Source organism: Canis lupus, chromosome 24 (assembly GCF_003254725.2).
Source record: "Canis lupus dingo isolate Sandy chromosome 24, ASM325472v2, whole genome shotgun sequence".
Lineage (NCBI taxonomy): Eukaryota > Metazoa > Chordata > Mammalia > Carnivora > Canidae > Canis > Canis lupus.
The window spans coordinates 1,746,514-1,761,193 of NC_064266.1; the positions used below are offsets into that span (position 1 = coordinate 1,746,514).

At 41.3% G+C, this 14,680-nt stretch overlaps 1 long non-coding RNA gene across 10 annotated transcripts in view; it reads right to left on the reverse strand.

The window, feature by feature from the left end:
* Positions 1-2,756: 2,756 nt before the first annotated feature.
* LOC112673489 (uncharacterized) overlaps positions 2,757-14,680 on the reverse strand; it is an 82,103-nt gene continuing 70,179 nt past the window's right edge. For 3 of the 10 annotated variants that reach the window (XR_003144813.3, XR_003144812.3, XR_003144814.3), the window contains exon 10: positions 2,764-3,580. This is a non-coding gene — a long non-coding RNA (uncharacterized LOC112673489). Of the gene's footprint in view, positions 3,581-3,994; positions 4,429-8,792; positions 8,817-11,048; positions 11,227-14,680 lie in introns of those variants that run through there. The other 7 variants (XR_003144816.3, XR_003144811.3, XR_003144815.3 and 4 more) reach the window with 7 other exon arrangements.

Here is a 14,680-nt window from a genome sequence, read left to right on the forward strand (position 1 = left end):
TAAAAAATGTGCACAAATGGATTAAGGAGTGAATAGAATCAAGTAAAAGAATGGTTTGAATAAGAACATATTGATAACAGATAATACAAACTCTTTTGATTAAGCTTCAGAAGAATCTGAATAGAAATGCATTGTTTGGAATATGAATGCTTTGGTCTCAATAAAAATATCCGGTTGCAGAAATATTTCATGTGGTTTGAACTAACAGGCAAGAAATTAAAAATTCATTGGTATACGCTAATATATGTAATTGTATATTTTGGAGGTAAGTATAATGGCATAAGTTTGCTGTAATGCAACTGATTGGAAAATGATCTCTTGGAGGAAATTTATTGCTGGTCATAAGATTTCTTTGGTTGAGAAAAATGCTGGGTTTAGTAAAATCTGTAGCACCAAATGAAAGTCTGCTTTAATAAAAACATGGATCTGAGAATTGTGGTTTTTAGTAAGTGGGCTTTTGATCCATTAAAATTGTATTGGTTTCTTCTTCATGTTTGTTTTTTCTGAAATCCATCAATTTGAAGCACGAAGTAAGCACTTGCCAGGTAGCTCCAATAATGAAAGAAAGACTCTCGATAATTGTTAAAATAAGTCTTAGTAATCACTCTGACTTTATCCTTTGTAAAATTCTCAAGACAGAAAAAGAAGCAGCATATGCTGCTTTTGTTGAAGATGGTGAAACAGTCATTTATTGTCAGAGAATCCACTCATCATAGGACTTGATGATGGAAAAATATCTGTAGAATTAGATCATGCACCCGGCTTGGGCTGCCCACACCCGTGCCTTTCGTATAGAGTGCCCCGGTGCTTCGTCCAGGTGAGCCTGGGCTGGACCCCTGATGGGGACTCTGCTACTCTCCTTGGAACAGGATCCCATGGTCTAATTGACCTTATTGTTAGGAAATTGTTCATAAAACTAGGAAACTCAGAGTAAACAGAAGATTCAGACAGCATTCCTCCTCACCCAGGGTAGCAAACATATGGAATGAGTTACCAAGAAAAGTGATTGAGGCAAAGTACACAAATGAATTCAAGAGACTCCTAGGTTTATTTCTGGACACGGGAGGAGGCTAGCAGGAAGGTAGGAGTCAGATGCAGTTTGGGGAGGACAGGCATGCAAATAATTTGACCTATTCTTCAAGTTTTAAAAAAATTTGTTTAGGTTATTTTGCTACATGTTCTCATCTATCTGGGGCCTGATGGCTGTGGCAGGGTCAGATTCTGAGAGGTAAATCTGATCCTGTCATTCTCTCTGGGGGAAATGGCTTCCAATGTAGAGGCTGGGGCAGCGTCCCACCTGATCCCGAGCAGAACAAATCTGCAGGAAGAGGGAGTGGCGGGCTCTTTCACTGGTTCTGCACCTCAGAATGTCCCAGAGATCTCTGTTTTTAACTCAGTGTTTTTCCACCTTGTTTTAGGCCTAGAAAGGAATCTGAGGACTGTTCACCAGTCTTGCAATAAGTTAGCTACACAGAAGACCCCATTTCCTCCTTAGCTCTCCAAGGTTAGAATTATGAGTATATGTGTTTTTTGAGGCTGCAAGAACAAAGAATCACAGACTGCAGGGATTAAACAACAGAAATTTATTTTCTCGTAGTTTTGGACACTGGGGGTCCACGGTCAAGGTTTTGGAAAGGTTGGTTTCTCCAGAGGCCTCTCTCCTTGGCTCGTCAATGGCTATCTTCTCCCTGTGATTTCACGTGATCTTCCCTCTGTGTGTCTGTGTCCTGATCTCCATTCTTGTTTGAACACCAGTCATACTGCATTAGGGCCTACCCTAGTGACCTCATTCTACCTTAGCTGCCTCTTTAAAGGTCCTACCCTTAATCAAGGTCACATTCTGAGGTACTGTGAGTTAGAATGAATTTGGAGAGCACACACTTCAGACCACAACAATGAACAATTTTCTTCCTCAAGGAAGAAACCAGAAGACTGGAAGAAGACTGCTGTGACACAAAGTTGGCAGGGGGCCTCTGTGGTGACCTGAGGGTTTTCTACAGGGAGAGAAGCCTGTCCCATCTCCTTTCCCTTCTCTTCCACTCCACTTGGGTAAGAGTTTTAAAAGGGCTGACAAAAGGGCTATAAGGCAACACTGGGTGCTGAGATCTCCCAGCAAATAACCCTATTAAACCCTGAGGTCACAGGTTTCAGGAAGATGAGATCCCCTGTCCTGTATGCAGGCCTACCCATGACCCTCTTTGATGCTTTACAGACAGCATGGGAGAAGGAAGAGGGGAGAAGGAAGGGGGAGACATTAATTAGTGAAAAAAACTGCCTTGGCTGGGATTTTTAAAACTAACAGTTCTAAGTCAGAAATGTAGATATGTAGAAGCAATGCATGTGGGAGGTTGTGGTGGTGGATGCCATATCAGGGAATAAGGAAAAGAGCACTGTTGGTTAATTCTCCAGGACAGAATTTACTAGTCTAGAAAGCAGCTCCAGACATGAGGCTCTTTTAAGCTTTAAATGCGTGGGGGTTTAGTGCAGCACTCAGCTTAGTGGCTGGTTTTGACCGAGGTGAGAGGGTCTCTGGCTTCATACAGAATGAAATCAAATGTGAACCAGTAGAAGGAGAAAGAAAAATTTACTGAAGAGATAGAGCATGTACAGACAAGACTGTTCAGGACACTTGGAAAGGAAAGGAACATGAGTCTCATCTTTCTTTGGGATCTGCAGGGGTTTTTTTTTTATTTTTTAAAAATTTATTTATGATAGTCACACACACAGAGAGAGAGAGAGGCAGAGACACAGGCAGAGGGAGAAGCAGGCTCCATGCACCAGGAGCCTGACGTGGGACTCGATCCCAGGCCTCCAGGATTGCGCCCTGGGCCAAAGGCAGGCGCCAAATCGCTGCGCCACCCAGGGATCCCGGGATCTGCAGGTTTTTATTAAAGGTTTTTATTGTCCTCTCATATATCCAAGAACTGATTAGAACAAGGACAAGGTCCAGGTATCCATCACAAGTCGTTTATTCCTTGAAGCTGGGGTCTTTTGGCATCATGATGTCTAGCACCAATGGTTGAGATATTACCTATTGTGCTGGGAAACTCCAAAGATACCAATAACTCTTTGTCCCTTATAAGGAGGACATTAAGCTGTGTGTAAGGCAGGGATACACGGTCTAGCAAGAAGAGAAGCAGGAAAAAAAAAGAAAAAAAGGAAAAAAAAAACAGCTTTTTTTTTTTTTTTTTTTAATGGGGTTCCTTTCATTTCCCCATCTCAGTTTGAGGCCAGGAAGTTACACATGCCAGCGCTTGTCATCTGAGCTTTTGCCAAATATGAGGTTTTGTGTCATAGCCATTTGCCCCTACTTCTATGTATGTTGCTTTCACCAACTCTCAGAATTTTTCTCATTAAGTTTATAGGTTTGTCCAAGGCCTGATGTGAGTGGGGCTCAAAGACAAGGTTAAAGTCAAGATGGATGATATAAACAGCCCAGACAAGAAAGTAAAGGCAGACCCCTTTATGCTGCTTCTTTTTTTATGCAATTGACAGTTTCTCCTTCCCCCAATTTCGTTTGGGTCTCCAGATGTTAAATTGCCTCTAGGATAATAAGGTGGTTGCACTCTCCAAATGGAGCCTATTAAAAGAAAACAACAAAAGTCAAAATGGAGTCACATAAACTTGCAAAACCAGGTTTTACTGCCTAATCTAATTGCAGTTTCAACCTCCTCCCAAAGTGTAATCCTAACTGGTCAGCAGGAGTTTTCCAATCAGCACCAATGATGTCATCTGTCACATGGGTCCTCTTCCTCCCTCCCTCCCCGCCCCCCCAGAAGATGAGGTAATTTGCATGGTAAGACCACTACATACCCCTGAGGGAAGAAAATTTTGCATAAAACATTCTTTTCTTTTGCTAATAATTTCCTTGCCCCACCCTCATTTTTATAAAAGTCTCTCATTTTGTACAAATAGAGCATCTCTCTATTTGATAGATGGGGTGCTGCCCTATTCATGAATCACTTAATAAAGCCAATTAGATCTTCACATTTACTTGTTTGGATTTTGTTCTTTTGACAAGCTTGATGCCCAGTTGCTCAGCCTGCGTGTCTTCCAGGTGGTTCCAGATCAAGCTACAGTTTATTTCCACCTAGCACTAGGACTCTTTGTTTAAGGAGTCCTCTTACAACAGGCCACCATGGCTCTTGGAGCTATTCAACCAAGGCTGACCCGAACTCCCCCAAAAGAGACAGCTCCCTTTCCAGAAGGTTCCATTTCAGGCTCCATGAAAAGTTCTGCTCAAATAAGAGGACCTTGGAAGCACATGTTGATAGAACAGAGTCCAGCTTCTTGTAACTATCTCTCAGAGATATCTATATACAGAGCCATGACTTGTATGCAGTAGATCCTTGGCATTGATACAGGCTGGCTGGGTCTGTGAACCCAGAGGGGGCTCCCACAGGACCAGCCAGGAGGGGTCTTGGCTTCCTGCAGGATGGAAATCAAACATGAGCTTAGAGGAAGTAAAAGAGTTTATTAAAGATCTACAGAGAGCTATAAGTATGGACAGAGCATACAGGAGACTGAGAAAGGTAAGAAAAATGAGTCTCATCTTTGCTTGGGGCCTGAGGATGGCGGTCTCATGCAATATCTTCTCAGTAATCTGGGAACAAAGATGAGTGTGTAGGTGTTCTCCATAAGTCACTTATGCCCTGAAGTCAGGGGTCTTGAATAGTCAGCAGTAGTGCAAAATGTTCCTGAAGACCCAGCCTAGTCACTCCTGAGATGTTATGTGCTGTGCTGGAAGACTCCAAAGAAATCATTAAATCCTTAACCTTTTTAAGGAGGACACGTTTTATTTGTTCTTATAGCATGTATAAGGCAGTGGTGCAAGTCCTAGCAAGAATAGAAGCATGAATACAAACATACTTCCAAAAACTGGAAAGAACTCAAATATAAAAGCTAACCTTAAAGGAGCTGGAGAAGGAACAGCAAATAAAACCTTCACCCAGCAGAAGAAGAGAGTTAATAAAGATTCAAGCAGAACTCAATTAGATACCAGAAGAACTGTAGAACAGATCAACAAAACCAGGAGTTCATTCTTTGAAAGAATTAAAAAGATAGATAAACCATTAGAAACCATGGAACCGTGGTTAAAAAGAAGAGAGAAAAGACTCAAATTAATAAAATCATGAATGAGAAAGGAGGGCTCACCAACAATAGAGAGAAAAGATTTATTAAAAAGAAGAGAGAAAAGACTCAAATTAATAAAATCATGATTGAGAAAGGAGAGCTCACCAACAATACCAAGGAAATACAAACGATTTTAAAAACTTATTATGAGCAGCTATATGCCAATAAATTAGGCAACCTAGAAGAAATGGACGCATTTCTGGAAGACCACAAACTACCAAAACTGGAACAGGAAGAAATAGAAAACCTGAACAGAGTGACAACCAGGGAGGAAATTGAAGCAGTCATCAAAATATTACCAAGACACAAAAGTCCAGGGCCAGATGGCTTCCCAGGGGAATTCTATCAAATGTTTAAAGAAGAAACCATACCTATTCTACTAAAGCTGTTCGGGAAGATAGAAAGAGGTAGAATACTTCCAAACTCGTTCTATGAGGCCAGCATCACCTTAATTCCTAAATCAAAGACCCCACCAAAAAGGAAAATTATAAACCAATATCCCTGATGAACACAGATGCAAAAATTCTCAACAAGATACTAGCCAACAGGATCCAACAATACATTAAGAAGATTATTCGCCATGACCAAGTGGGATTTATCCCCGGGATGCAAGGCTGGTTCAATGCTTGTAAAGCAATCAATGTGATAGATCATATCAACAAGAGAAAAAACAAGAACCATATGATCCTCTCAATAGATGCAGAGAAAGCACTTGACAAAATACAGCATGCATTCCTGATAAAAAAAACTCTTCAGAGTGTAGGGATAGAGGGAACATTCCTCAGCATCTTAAAAGCCATCTACGAAAAGCCCACAGCAAATATCATTCTCAATGGGGAAGCACTGGGAGCCTTTCCCCTAAGATCAGGAACAAGACAGGGATGTCCACTCTCACCACTGCTATTCAACATAGTACTGGAAGTCCTAGCCTCAGCAATCAGACAACAAAAAGGAATAAAAGGCATTCAAATTGGCAAAGAAGAAGACAAACTCTCCCTCTTCGCAGATGATATGATACTGTACATAGAAAACCCAAAAGACTCCTCACCAAGATTGCTAGAACTCATACAACAATTTGGCAGTGTGGCAGGATACAAAATCAATGCCCAGAAATCAGTGGCATTTCTCTACACTAACAATGAGACTGAAGAAAGAGAAATTGGGGAGTCGATCTCATTTACAATTGCTACCAAAAGCATACCTAGGAATAAACCTAACCAAAGAGGTAAAGGATCTATACCCTAAAAACTACAGAACACTTCTGAAAGAAATTGAGGAAGACACATGGAAAAATATTCCATGCTCATGGTTTGGAAGAATTAATATTGTGAAAATGTCAATGTTACCCAGGGCAATTTACACATTTAATGCAATCCCTATCAAAATACCATGGACTTTCTTCAGAGAGTTAGAACAAATCATCTTAAGATTTGTATGGAACCAGAAAAGACCCCGAATAGCCAGAGGAATATTGAAAAAGAAAACCAGAGCCGGGGGCATCACAATATCAGGTTTCAGGTTGTACTACAAAACTGTGATCATCAAGACAATGTGGTACTGGCACAAAAACAGACACATAGATCAATGGAACAGAATAGAGAACCCAGAAGTGGACCCTGAACTTTATGGTCAACTAATATTCGATAAAGGAGGAAAGACTATCCACTGGAAGAAAGACAGTTGCTTCAATAAAAGGTGCTGGGAAAATTGGACATCCACATGCAGAAGAATGAAACTAGACCACTCTCTTGCACCATACACAAAGATAAACTCAAAATGGATGAAAGATCTAAATGTGAGACAAGATTCCATCAAAATCCTAGAGGAGAACACAGGCAAGACTGTTTTTGAACTCGGCCACAGCAACTTCTTGCAAGATACATCCATGAAGGCAAGAGAAACAAAAGCAAAAATGAACTATTGGGACTTCATCAAGATAAGAAGCTTTTGCACAGCAAAGGATACAGTTAACAAAACTAAAAGACAACCTACAGAATGGGAGAAGATACTTGCAAATGACCTATCAGATAAAGGGCTAGTATCCAAGATCTATAAAGAACTTATTAAACTCAACAGCAAAGAAACAATCTAATCATGAAATGGGCAAAAGACATGAAGATAAATCTCACAGAGGAAGACATAGACATGGCCAACACGCACATGAGAAAATGCTCTGCATCACTGGCCATCAGGGAAATACAAATCAAAACCACAATGAGATACCACCTCACACCAGTGAGAATGGGGAAAATTAACAAGACAGGAAACAACAAATGTTGGAGAGGATGTGGAGAAAGGGGAACCCTCTTGCACTGTTGGTGGGAATGTGAACTGGTGCAGCCACTCTGGAAACCTGTGTGGAGGTTCCTCAAGGAGTGACAAATAGACCTGCCCTATGACCCAGCAATTGCCCTGCTGGGGATTTACCCCAAAGATACAGATGCAGTGAAGCGCCGGGACACCTGCACCCTGATGTTTCTAGCAGCAATGTCCACCTTAGCCAAACTGTGGAAGGAGCCTCGGTGTCCATTGAAAGATGAATGGAGGGATCCCTGGGTGGTGCAGTGGTTTAGCGCCTGCCTTTGGCTCAGGGCGCGATCCTGGAGACCCAGGATCGAATCCCACGTCGGGCTCCCGGTGCATGGAGCCTGCTTCTCCCTCTGCCTATGTCTCTGCGCCTCTCTCTCTCTCTCTGTGTGTGTAACTATCATAAATAAATAAAAATTTAAAAAAAAAAAAGAAAGATGAATGGATAAAGAAGATGTGGTTTATGTATACAATGGAATATTCCTCAGCCATTAGAAACGACAAATACCCACCATTTGACTCAACGTGGATGGACCTGGAGGGTATTATGCTGAGTGAAGCAAGTCAATCAGAGAAGGACAAACATTATATGGTCTCATTCATTTGGGGAATATAAAAAGTAGGGAAAGGGAATAAAGGGGAAAGGAGAGAAAACGACTGGGGAAGATCAGTGAGGGAGACAGAACAGGAGAGACTCCTAACTCTGGGAAACAAACAAGGGGTGGTGGAAAGGGAGGTGGGGGAGGGGGTTGGGGTAACTGGGTGACGGTCAGTGAAGGGGGCACTTGACGGGGTGAGCACTGGGTGTTATGTTGTATGTTGGCAAATTGAAGTCCAAGAAAAAAAAATAGAAAAATAAAATTAATTAATTAATTAATTAATTAATAAGAGGTCTTAAGATCACTTATCATGCATCTAGGATGAGTGAAATGAGGAAAATCTAGAAAAACCTTTTAAAGGGAGGCACAGTGGAAATTTAGAATAAGAAAATGAGGCTCAGATGAAGGAACTCTTCTAAAGAGTGTCATGTGGAAAGGATGGAAAGTAACTCACAGTGGAGGGAGCTAGCAAACACCACAAGGACCAAGGACTCAAGGTCAGCTTCCTCAGCAGGAAGCCATGTTGATGACTTGAAGCCTTGATACATTTGATGAAAATAGTACTTTTTATCTCCACATTCTTCCTCCCTAAAACCCACAGTCCCATCCTAACAATGAAACAAACAGAAATTGAAGGGCATTCTACAAAATATCTGTCCAGTGCTCCTCAAAATTGTCAGCATATTAAAAGACAAAGAAAGTCTGAGAACTATCACAGACCAGAAAAGTCTGAGGAGACAAGGCAACCAAAGGTAATGTGACATCCTGGATGGAATCCTGGAACAGAAAAAGGACAATAGGGAAAAAAATGAATACACTATAAATAAAGTATACAGTTTAGTTTAAAAAAAAAATAATGTACTGAGGGGCACCTCGGTGGCTCAGTTGGTTGGGTATCTGGCTCTTGATATCGCCTGAGGTCATGATCTCAGGGTTGTGAGATCAAGCCCCACCTTGGGCTTCACACTCAGCACAGAATTTGTCTCTCTCCCTCCCCCACAACTTGCTCTCTCTCCTCAAATAAATTAATTAAATCTTAAAATTAATAATGTATTAATATTGATTCATTAGTTCTGATAAATGTACCATAGTTGTGTAAAATGCTAGCCACAATGGAAGCCGGGTGCAGGATATGCAGGCACTCTCTGTAGTGTATTTGCAACTTCTCTAAAATTTAAAACTATTCTGAAATGAAAAGTTTAGAAGAAAAATTAGAAAAAAAATGAGTCCAAATCTAAAGTTTTATTTTTTTAAGATTTTACTTTGAGCAATCTCTACATCCAACATGGGACTCAAACTCACACCCCAGAGATCAAGAGTTGCATGCTCCACAGACTGAGCCAGATAGGCACCCCTAAATGATAGCCCTTTTTTTTAAGTAGGCTCTACACTCTATATGAGACATAAAATCACACAAATCTAAATTTTTAAAAAGTCTTAGGATTCAGTAAATTTTATCTCAGATGAGTTAAGTTTATCCTTTCTTTCCAAATCTGAAAAAGGTATAAAGTTTTTCATCAAAGATTCTGTTTTCTGGAAGTTCCTAAAAAACTGCAAATAGAATTACCATATGATCAAGCAATCCTACTTCTGGATGTATGACCAAAGAAAACAAAATCATTATCCCGAGGAGACATGTGCACTCCCATGTTCTTTGTAGCATTGTTTATAACAGCCAAGACATGGAAACAACTGGTGTCCATTGACGGATAAACAGATAAAGAAAATGTATATGTACTATAAATATGTAAATGTAAAATACAGTTATAGATATACACACACATACACAGTGGAAGATTGTTTTAGCCATGAAAAAAGAAGGAAGTCTTGCCATTTGTGACAACATGGATCAATCCTTGAGAGTTTTATATTAAGTGAAATAAGTCAGACACAGAAAGACAACTACTGTATGATCTTTCTTGTATGTGGAATCTAAAAAACCTGAACTCTGGGCTCCTGAGAAGCTCAGTCATATAAGCATCTGACATTTTATTTTAGCTCAGGTCATTATCTCAGTGTCATGGGATAAATTCCTGCAGCAGGCTTCTCGCTCAGTGGGGATTCTGCTGGAAATTCTCTTTCCCTCTCTCTCTGATCCTCCCCACCCTCTGTCTTCTGTTCTCTCTCTCTCTCTCTCTCTCTCTCAACCTTTTAGTCTCAAATAAATAAATTTTTAAAGATAAAATAAATAATTAAAAGCTGAACTAGAAATAGAAGTCAGATTTATGTTTACAAGAAGCAGGGGTGGGGATGGAATTGGGTGAAGATGGTCAAATCACATAAACTTTTAGTTGTAAGGTAAGTGAGCTCTGAAGATATAATATACAACATGATGACTCTAGTTAACAATACTGCATCATATATTTGAAAGTTGGTAAGAGAGTACATCTTCAAAGTTCTCATCATAAGAGAAAAATAATTATAACTATGTGAGGGGAGAGAGATTAACACAATGTATTATAATCATTTGCTCTTACACATCTATCAAATCAAATACATACACTCACATGAACTTACACAATGTCATATGTCAATTATATCTCAATAAAACTAGAAGAAAAAACAAAGGAAACAAGACTCTGGTTTCTGCCAGCTTCAATTTTCCTGCTATTTATCCTTTTACTCAGTATTTTCCAGCTTGAGTTCAGTCCCCTTCAGGAACCCTTTTGGACAATTCCAATCATCACCAACCTCTCCCTGTCCTCTGCAATCTGCTCTGATGGTGACCAACATCTTTTCCATGTTCCATGTTCAACGTCATCATGTTGCTAGCTTGACCTCACCTGTGGCAGAAGTATTTATACCATCGAAATTGGCAAACAAAAAAAAAAAAAAAAAAAGAAAAGAAATTGGCAAACACTACAAATGAGGGTTTTTATTTTCCAGAGAGCTAGCTTACCACAACTTATAGTCTATGCCACTCAATTTAGCATATACTATATTCTCTTTGTATTCTACATTGATATTTCAAGTCACTGCTTCTAAGATAGGCAACATGAGGTCCTCAAGAGTCAAACTGCACAGTTGAATATATTCCACTTGCCATACTGCCAAAATGAGAGTTTTTGTTCAACAACTGCCTGCATACCGAGAGGTCCAAAGCCCGGATCCCCGACCACATGGTATCATAGGAGCTCGGTAGCATCCATTCTCAGCTCTTGACATCTCTGGGGCTCTGTTCACCCATCTGAAAAGTAGTACAATTGAAGAGGATGGGTTGAACATTCTTGAATTCTCCTGGATTGGTGAGTGACAAGGACCAGCTCTTATGGCACCTTCATTCCAGGGCATTGCATGGTGACTCAAGGGATGTTAATAGTTCCATGATCAAGTACATTTGGGAAATGCAGATCCAACCAAGTTTAATGAATCTCTCCAACTGTAGGACTTCTCAGTCTTTAATCTGCTTGACACATTGGAACATTTAGAAATGGAAGGGCAGACAGAGGCTAAAAACCCATGTGGGTGTCAGATTTCAGGAAATGGCGCTCTTAGTTAATTTCAGGGCACACCAGGGAAGATGTAATCATCAAATTTAGATCTTAAATTGGACAGCCATCTCCTCTGTCCCCTATTCATTCTCTCCTTAGCCTTGGGATTGAAATAAAGAATTCAGGAGAAGGAATGGGGGGGCTGTGGGCAGGAGGCGGGCAGGCTGGGCCTTCTGGCATTTGGACTAATTTTCAAATGGCTGTACGGCCGAGACTGAGTCCACAGAAGCAATTTGTTCTTATCAGTGCCGATGGCAAATATTTATGTTGCTCTTTTCTGTGACATTGCCTTGTTTGCCTTCACAATCCTTCACAAATTGAGGAGAGTGCTGTTCTTCATATGGACATAACTATCAGATCTCCGGTTGCCACCAGTACTAGGAACAGCTCAACCAACTATTGCTTTCTCCTTCAGCAATCAATCCTCTTTTCTCACTCTGAATTTTAGACCTGCTCAAATATTTTCCAAATATTTGGCTTTGTCGGTGACTGGCTGAGCTGAAAAATAATAATGATGGCTTGTATTTTTATTGAAAATGCTCTTATCTTTTGACAATTGTTTTCACAACTACTATCTCATTTTGCCATCTCAAAAACTTGTAAGATAGAACATTCTCATGTTACAGAGGGGAAAGAAATGCAACCAGAGCATTCAAGATGCCTATGGCTCGCCAGAGCAGAGCGGCAAGTGAAGCATGGCTCTTGGCCTCATAGGGACACTGGAAGGACCTGGGGAGGTTTTCAAAGTGCTGGTGCTTGAGATCGTCCTCCAGAGATCCTGGTTTAAGTATAAACCTGGGCCTTGGGAGATTTTAACATTCTTCAAGTTATTTTTCTTTTTTAAAAAAAAAGATTTTCTGGGCAGCCCCCGTGGCGCAGCGGTTTAGCGCCGCATTCAGCTCGGGGCGTGATCCTGGACACCCAGGATAGAGTCCCGCGTCGGGCTCCCTGCGTGGCGCCTGTTTCTCCCTCTGCCTGTGTCTCTGCCTCTCTCTCTCTCTCTCTCTCTCTCTCTCTCTCTCTCTCTCTGTGTGTGGCTCTATGAATAAATAAATAAATAATCTTTTAAAAAAGAAAAAGATTTTCTTTATTCACTTGACAGGGCACAAGTAGGAGGAGCTGCAGGTAGAGAAAGAAGTAGAAGCAGGGCTCCCCCACTGAGCAGGGAGCCCAATGTGGAGCTCCATCCCTGGACCCTGGGATCATGACCTGAGCCAAAGGCAGACGCTTAACTGACTAAGCCAGGCATCCCCTCTTCAAGTGATTCTAATGTGCAATTCTGACTTTCAAACTCAGCTTACTTTCTGTGAAACAGCCCTGTCCTATTTACATATTTTTCTCAGCTTCTCTCTCTTTCTATCCTAATTTTGATAAGAATATGTGAAATGTGATATTTTTATCTAAAATATTCTCCCTCTGGGGCCCCTCAGTGGCTCAGTCAGTTAAGTGTCTGCCTTCAGCTCAGGTCATAATCCGAGGGTCCTGGGACTGAGCCCCATACTGGGTTCTCTGCTCAGCAGAGAGTCTGCTTCCCCCTCTCTCTCTGTCCCACCCATGCCCCCACCACTTGTGCTCTCTCTCAAATAAATAAATAAAATTTTAAGCCGTAAAATAAAAATTAAATTAAGTTAAATATTCTCCTTCCAACCACAAGTCCCAACCACCCACGGACAGCACTCTGAAGACTTTATCAAAGCAGCAAAAGAGGGGTGAATTCACACTACCAACCTAGAGCCTCCTAAGTGAGATGACATTTATAGACAAATGACTATAAATACTCTTGACCCAGGGATCCCACTGCTAGATCTATCCTATAGAGATATTTCTTCAAATATACAAAAATAAATGTATAAGGATGTTTGAACAACTAGCAGTAATAGGCAAACAATAGTAACAACCTAATGTATCTGTGAATAAGAGAACAGTGAGATCATGGGACAAGCATAGTAGAGAATATCATGTTATCGTTAAAAATAATGGAATATATTTTTGTAAGCTGACAAAAAATGTTTTTGATATTTGAGAAAAGGAAGTGGCAGAAAAATAATACAGAATGATCCAAAATTTGTTTAAAACAAGCCCCACTATGTGCTTACATCTGGATTTCTATTCAGAAAAAAAAAAAAGAAAATACATACACTCAACTTCTAGAGGTAGTAGCTCCAAGCATTAAAGATAGGAGAGAGTAGAGGGCACAGAAAACTTTCATTTTTCTGTATTATTTGAATTGTTGCAATACAAAAGTATCACATGTGTATTTTTTTCTAAACTTGATTTCTATAACAACAAAAAATAGCTCTGATCATTGTAAAATGGTAAATCCCATGTGAGAAGAGATCATATTCACCAGGAAGATAGGGGCTGGCATTAGAGAGGGGCAGCTCTCTTTCAGGGCAAGCATGGCTTTGAACTACAGCAGTGGAAGAGCAGGCAGCCCAAGTGCAGAGCCTGAGGGGTATTCCCCGTCCTGGGAGCTCCCCTGGAGAGGAGTAAAGGGAGTGTGGCCAGCAGTCCTGGGGGCAGCGGTAAGGAGGCTCAGGTCAAGAGTGAAGCTTTGGTCCCCGGCCAAAGACCGTCCAGGTAGGATTTATAAAGCCAGTGTTTTGAATGCAGGAATAATGCAATCAGAGCTCTGATTCCAGAGCTTCCTCTGGCAAGAGCATGGAAGGATAGATTCCTGGAACAGAAGTAGAGAAGGAGGCCCTGCTACCAGCTGAGATTAGCTGTACCAAGCAACGGCAATGCAGGCCACAGTGTTTGCACAGGGGTGCCCAGGGCAGAGCTCATTTCTGGAGTAGCCTCGGACCCCCAGGCTATAGAGGCCAACAAAGGCACATGAGAAAGGAGTAGGGGTGCCACCATCTAAGTCCAGGAGCCAGATCACCAGTGGCAGCACAGAAAGAGGGCTGGGGGGATCCCTGGGTGGCGCAGCGGTTTGGCGCCTGCCTTTGGCCCAGGGCGCGATCCTGGAGTCCTGGGATCGAATCCCATATCAGGCTCCTGGTGCATGGAGCCTGCTTCTCCCTCTGCCTATGTCTCTGCCTCTCTCTCTCTCTCTCTGTGACTATCATAAATAAATAAAAAATTTAAAAAAAAAAAAGAAGAAAGAGGGCTGGGGTAGGAAGCAGCAGGCAGAGGCTGTTGTGTCCC